This window comes from Chelon labrosus (assembly GCF_963514085.1).
Source record: "Chelon labrosus genome assembly, chromosome: 13".
NCBI classification, from domain to species: Eukaryota; Metazoa; Chordata; class Actinopteri; order Mugiliformes; family Mugilidae; genus Chelon; species Chelon labrosus.
The window spans coordinates 4,623,672-4,631,520 of record NC_140346.1 but is presented as its reverse complement, the minus strand read 5'-3'; positions in this window follow the sequence as shown (position 1 = coordinate 4,631,520).

Below are 7,849 nucleotides of genomic sequence, written 5' to 3'. Positions count from 1 at the left end.
GTACATATGAAGTCAATCAACTTCACAGAATTTGCTAAAGGGTCATCAACAATATGTGACAAACAGCACAAATGTGAACATTCATTCATTCATTCATCTTCTGTAGCCACTTGTCCTCTGCAGGGTCGTGGGGGACTGGAGCCTATCCCAGCTGTCACTGGACGAGAGGCAGGGTACACCAGTCTATCGCAGGGCTAAATGTGAACATATCCACAGAGCATCAGGAGACTAAGGGGAGGTCACTGTTGCATTTCTCCTGAATGTCACCTTGAATGTTAAAGAGTTAAAGCTAAGAGCAAAGCTCCTCATTGTCATAAACTACTGCTTTCAAAGGGATTGTCTTAAATTAAGTCAAATGGAAATGTTAAAAAGTCCGCCAGCTTGCCTTGCCTATAAGTTAGATCTATTAGTCAAGTAGCTGTAGTTCTAGTAGCTTTAAAATCCTCACTTGATTGTGTAGGTCAAGCCAACACAACAGATGGAAAGTGGCAAGAAATGCGAGGCTGATTTTGTCTTCCTCTGTGTGAAAAGTTTCGTTTTTAAAATGATGACGAATTTCAGTAAATCTGCCACCAATATCAAAGTGAACCATACGAGAATGGATAGCGTGACAGGCGTAGCAACGGGAACCAAAGAGGTGTGAATTAATAAACTGTCAATATGGAACTCTTCCTTTGAGTCATGATCAGTTCAGTGAGCAAATCAGTCACATGCAATCATACTGAAATTATGCAGGTTTTAAGGAGATGAAGGTAAAGGGAAAACAGGCCAATAAAGAGAAGAAAAGAGACTAATGTGCGTTTTGTGTTCCTTGTGAAGTCTTTTTGAATTGACTGGGATGTGTTTCCTGTTTCCTGATCTAACTGATTTTGTATGTGTGTGTTTCCGTGACCTGTGTGGGAGGGTGCTGTGGGATCCGTTTTCAAGAAAGCTCAAAAGTTTTTACACATGGTGGCTTTATCTCCCACACGTAGGCAGCACAGACACACATACACACACACACACACACACACACACATACATCCAGCACGCTCGCAGCTGTGTTCCAGATGGGTCAGCAATCCTCCGGTGAATCATACAATCTCTATGACTTAACCGCTGCACAAAGACAGTAGCAGGCCGCACATTTTCCATATTACCACCTCCTCCCTACCGCTGCACCAACTCCCACCCCTATCTGTTAGCTCCCTCTGTCACGTTTACTCTCCTCTATCTGCTCGGCTGTTTAGTGTTTTCTTTGTCCGCCTCCATATCTCCCTCACTCTGGTTTCTATTTAGGTCTCCTCTGTGGTTTATTCCACCTCACCATGTCTGTTAATGTGTTTCCAGCATTGTGTCATCCTGTTACTTCAGCAGCCAAAAGTATTGGGTAACATAATTTCCTTTCTAACTTATTTTTTAAGTTCATAATCTACTGGCAGCTCTAATCTTATTAAAAAGAAACAACTTCCGTCAATGTTGCTGTTAACGTTGCATCCTGTGTTTTGCTGCTCAGTAGTTGTCCCGTTTTAAAATATTAGTTCAGTATATCAGGTTTCATCCATCCAGAGTTTGACGATCAGAAACATTCTCATGTTTGTATAGTTAATGTGAGGAGGACGTTTGGGTTATCTTATAATAAAGACTGGAAACAGAAAAACAGAACTTACAAAATTCATCAGAACCTTGGATTGTGAAATCAACAAGCTGCTATTTCACGGGCCTGTCTGTAAAAGTTTTTCTGGGCGTACCGAAACAATAATGACAAGAATGACAGTTCAAGAAACAGTCCCTCGCTTTTCATGAGGGATGTAATTCAAGTGTATTCAGTCCAGCAGAGAAAGAAAAAATGCATGTAGGCTATTCAGGTAATTTCATTTATTCAGATAAATACTCAACATTCAACAGTGGAATCCTGGCAGTCATTCTTACTGTAATAGTTCATGCACTCATCACATAAGATAACTTGTCAAGTAAAGATGCACAAAAAAGTTAATCAAGTGCAACATAATTAACTTAAATTAACCAAATTGGGGTGATTTAAACAGAAGAAATGCTCAAAAAAAGTTTTGCCTTTCTCACTATTTGGCTTCATTTAAGACAAGTCATCTTGTCTTGATAAACTTTTCTGGAATTGCCACTGATTCCATTGGTGCTTGTATTCAGAGAGATCCACATTGTAACTGGTCTAGTGAGTGTAAGCAGGGAAGAGATAGTGCAGGTTCCGGCCAGGCAGGAGTGTTCAAACACACTGAACAAGATCTATGAAAAGTCTAGTTAACCACGTTATGGCTGAAAGATAACAACTGGTAAACTTTTAACTTCACTCTGCTCCAGGAGTCGTCAATAAACTAGTCTCACAGTATGCACAGCATACCAATCCAAATGTTCAGATCAGAATATCTGTAGTTACACGCCGCAAATGATCGCTTTTACTCTTGAGATTCAGAATACCATAATAATCCGAGTGCTTTAAGGTGCTCGTAGGTTGATTTTGCCAGGCAATGTTGTCTCTGTGTTGTCTGTCATAAAATTCCAGCTTCGTACTGGCTCATTAGTCAGATTCAATTTGACTTTTTCATCAGCGAACTACTAATGTTCATGTAAAGAACAACAAATTGCAATGGCGTTAACCAGAAATGCAATCAGCCATGCTCGAGCATTATGCACGTTTTCTCTTTTAAAAAGTACTGTTTTCGAAACAAGATGTAAAACTGTTGCAGAAAGCGAGTGAGCTATAACTCTGTTTATGGAAGAGGATGTTATTTAAGCCCCTCAGAATGGCCCAGGATACATTAACATTCACACTGCTAAAAGAATAGACGTGATCAACGCGTTCACACCTGGATTTAGAGCTGTCCACATGTGACCGGATCAGACGTGATGCATTATAATGCCAGGTGGGATCATGGCCTTTGTTGGCTTCACACATCTGATAATGAGGTGGGGGTGTATTTAAAGAGTAGGCTACAATAGAAATTGGTCAGACTGTCCCGAATGGGGGATGGTTTTGTGAGCCCCGTCAGCTTTTGTGTAAACATGGTCCCGTGTCTCGTCTCCTCTGGTGTGATATTTTACTGACGTTTGGGGAGTACAGTCCTCAAGTTACAGTGACAGAAGCAACAATAAAAGCACCTTCCAGGTGGGCTGTTCCCTGCTTGTAGATAGTAGTTTGGCATCAACATCTGGTGGCATAGAGACTGCAGCTGGTTGTTGTAAACTCCCTGGGGGTATAGAGGGGCTTATACCTTATCATCAGGAACTTAAGCAGAAGTTAAGCAGAGCAGCAAATGAAAACCACAGTACCATCTGTACACCACGATTTATTTACGTAGATACCAGTAGTCTCTCCTGTGTACACAGTTCGTCCTGCATTTGTTTTTAGCCTCCAGTCGACCATAGTGTATTCTGGCGCACTTCAGCAGTAGCTTCTAGCAGTAGCTTCTAGCAGTTCTAAAAGTCTGGAAATCTCTGATGTCTAGCAGGGCTTTCAAGATGTATGAGGTAGTCCCATGAGTCATCCAACAAGAAAGCCCAGATATTATCGACCGTATAATGATATAATGGACCTTGTAGTGCCACTGCAATATTGCTATTTGCGACACATGTTTTTTAGAGGCACTGATACGTTTGATTGTTGGGTCTTTATTGTGCATACATTTAATTCACAAATTGCTAGTCATTGAGGGACAGACACGGAAAGACATCCCTGTGCCTGTCAGACTGCAAGACGAGTGTGGCTCAGAGTCAAATACTGCACATGTCATGTGAGGATCAAACTGATGAGCAGTACTGTCATCTTTATATAGTGCTACACATCTGAGGTCAAATAAGGCATGTCTGTAAGAGGGTCAATAGTGTACTCAGTGTCCGGTTTAGTGTAAAGTAGAGGGCAAGTGCGTGGACGTGAAACACAAACCCGAAAGAAAGACCAGTGTCGGCTGGCATGCCAGTAGAAGAGAGTGGGAGGATCTTAGAGGTCTGATTTGTAGACTACTCAGGTGTACTGCTTCACGCACAAGGTCTCTCCACTCGCTGACTTCACGGAACAAAGGAAACCAAAGAGGAGTAGATGAGGCTGTCACGCCAGAAAGCCTGAATGCCTTCATGTTTAGACTACAGAATACAGAGCAGTGTGTGAGCATCTGTGTGTGACCCGAATTTAAGAAGAAATGAGTCAGTAGAAGGTCCCTTTTTCCAGTCAGTTTGTCCTTCTTGCAGGTAGGGCGTGTTTGAAAGCAACAGGCCAGGAGGTGGAGCTAAAGTCTTCATATTTTAGTAATATCAGACAAATTAGTTAAGTTATACTGTTAATAAAATGCGGTTGAAAACAAGTGGCTCCCTGTGGAGGAACTGTTACTTGTTCTGCTTCCTCTAAAGGAAGAGGTTAGAGATCGCATTCAGATACAGGACACCTCCCCTAGAGAGCCGGTAGGGAATCAGCATGCTGCTCAAGGACACTTCAGCAGGGAGTGTGTTTATCTTCGGAAGGTCATGACCTGAAGATGGAGGACAACTTGTTGTTCATTATATCACCCTGCTGCCTACACTTCCAGGACTTGCTATTTTAAAAAGACTCCCTCTCCTCTCCTCTCCTCTCCTCTCTTCCTCTCCTCTCCTCTCCTCTCCTCTCGTGCCACTTTTCCCTCTCACCAGGAAATGAGGTGACTGATTCCGTTTCAAAGCCTACCGCGAAACAAAAGGCAACTGCTTCCTGTGTAGAATGTACAGGAGGTAAAGTTCAGACTCCCTGTGAGCCAGCTGGCCTACAAACGCCGCACAAGTATACCAGTGGGCATACATGCTCAGCTCACACACTCCCTCAAAAACACACACACGAGCCTTTCACCTTTTGCTCCGTTGCCCGTAGTTCATCTCTGACATTATTATTGCCACTTCATTGCATAACTGCTGCGGTTGCCATGCAAGTGAGAACACATACAGAACAATGTACAGGACAAAGTGTGTGTGTGTTTTTCAGTGCCCTATGGTGCGTGCTCAGAGACAGAGAGGAAGCAATAAATGAATACTCTGTCCTGGCAACAAGCTGTTTTCCTGTCAACATTGCTGTATCTGTGCACGGGTGTGTGTGTGTGTGTGTGTGTGTGTGTGTGTGTGTGTGTGTGTGTGTGTGTGTGTGTGTGTGTGTGTGTGTGTTCAGCTGACCATTCTTCCAAACAGTTTTTCCAGCCAGGAAATGGTGGAGTGTCATTCTTTCTATCATCCTCCACCACTCATTCAGTCAGTGTCCTGCTCTCTTACTACCTCTGTCTTTCTCGGCACTTTATCTCTGCCTCTCTCTCCGTTTCCTCTGATGTCTTTGTGTACTTGTCATTTGGAGTGATGGACGGTCAGCGAGGGAGGAAGACAAGGAAGAAGAGAGTATCAGTAGATCAGTAAGAGAGGGAAAGACAAGATAACAGGCAGGGGGAGGTTAGAGTTGGGGAAAGAACGAGCGGAGAATGATTCTTTTTACAGCAAGAAAGTTCAGTTTGAGGCACAACCTAACAGCTACTGTAATGATTTCAAATAAAAAATTCAGTTTTGTGAACGCTAGACCTCCGCAATGCATCACACAGGATCAGACAACAAATTATAAACTGGTCTATATGGTGGGATGAGAGAGTGGGCCTCAAAAATCAATACATTCTCCTCCAGAGTTCATTTGTGCTCAGTAACGCTGGCTGCAATCTGTAGATAAGGCATATCTTGCCTGGTGTTTGGCACTAGAGGAAAGCACCAGAAGAATCCAAAATAGACAGGGTTGTGTTTTAAATGTCGGTGCTTTTAGATGTTCCTGGCGCTAAATGAGAGGCTCATCCACTGGGGACCGCTTTGGGGACCATGAACAGAGAGCTCATTGTATTTCATGGCTTGTAATTTTTACAATATCTGCCTGTGGAATAATGTTTGGGGCACATGAACACATAGACAGATGGACCGAACGACTGACATTAAAACCTCCACAGATAGCAATCAATATCTGATGAAAAAATTAGCATGCAGGAGGGAGGAAAAACCGCCAGTAAGTTCCCCCTTTTAAAAACTGGTTTAAATATGTTCCATATCTAACCAAATGATATTCAGATGACATGTCTCAATCAAGTACGGAGTAAACACAGCCTGTCAAGTGCCAGAATTTATACTGTTTAATAGATGTAAGCAAAACAACCGTTACCACATCCTGAACAGAACTCGTTTTAATGGCCTTTCATTTCCTGAGACCTCGTGAGTTTATTTGGTGAAATCAGGCACCACAGAGACAGCGCTGGAGGTCACCATGGCGATAATGTCACCTTTCGCTGGAGTTCATTCCCTGATCAGTAGGTGTAACAGTGTCTTAGACACAGGTGCCACGGCTGATTTCAGGCACAGGAGAGACCACTGACCTTGAAATTGACATCAAGACGAGGCTTGCATTACTGTCCACATGTATGTTTTTAAAGAAAACAAAAGCTGTAGTTCACCCACTGAGATCACACTATTGTGCAAGACAAGGTGCAACGATGTGTTTCATTTTCAAGATAACCCTTCAAAGCACCTAATCTATATCTTTCATGCTGTTTGTATTCTTGTAACCTGATACTTATGATGTAGGGACAAATACAAAGAAATACAATGAAATGAAACCAGGAGAGACGGGGATTTTTCAGGTACAAGCATACAGTATGCAGTATATAATTAAAATTAAGCACAATAAACTAATTATAATAACAGTTAAAGTGATATTAAGTAGCCTATAAATAACATCTGGCTATTACACAATGAGCTTGTGTAGTGCGCAAAGCTTAGTACCAAAACAAGGACAGAGAATGGAAACCAAAACTCCCCCAGCACACACAAACACTCACAGGTCACGTGCACAAGAGCCCTGCACTCAGCACTACAGCAGGACAGTAACAAGTCATCTGCTCCTAGGCTGGTTAGAATAATAAAAAGTGATTGATTCCCAAGGCTTTAGTAAGCGGAACAGACTGAGAAAGGAAAATGGAGTGTGAGACTCATGTAGGGAAAGGGAAAGGACACACACAGCCACTGTGAACAGAAACTTAAAAGAATCATTAACTATCTTTTATACCAACCGGGGTCATGGAATTCAAAGAACAGAGAGCCACATGAAAGACAAAGTAACAGCTTTGACAAGCAGGGGAAGCTGTATACTAAAGGTGTTGCAGATAAAGATGCTACCTGTGAATAATATCATGGATATTTAACTTAATAAGGGGGAGGGGTCCCTTAGATTTAGAGGAGGACGAGGGAGGTATCTGTGGCATTCTAGCCCTCCAGACCTGCTAGGCTGGTTTCTGGGTCATTAAAATTCCTCCTCTCTTCACGTCTCCTCTCCAAAGCCACAGTTTCTGCCCCAAGCGACATGTTGGCTCATGTCCACCTGCTCGGCCTTGCCTTCCCTCTTCTTCTTTCTCTCTCTCTGTTATCTCCCTGCTGCAGAGCACACTGCCTCTACTGTCTCTACTGTGAGTAAGGAAGACAAATTTCTCTAGAAGTTTTCTGTTCCTGGCTTCCTCATGTTTTCATGTACCTTCGCTCCTTTATGTTCAGATGCAATCACAATTAATCCTCCTTGATGTCACAGATCTAGAAAGCCATCCTTCATCTTTGTCTCCTTCCTTCCAGCTTTTCTATTTTATCCCCCTTTAGCTCACCTTCCTCTCTATGTCTGCTCCCTCTCTCTCTCCAGCGAAGCGTGTAAGCCTGTGTTCTCTAGAGTGTCACTTCTGTTCAAATCCGAGATGAAGAGGCAAACAAAGTAACGTCAAACCTGCCCAGACTTCTTACCACTTGTTTAAGTATCCCCTGCCAACAACAGCAACGACCACAACAAAAACAGCACTGACCTGACTAAAAAATG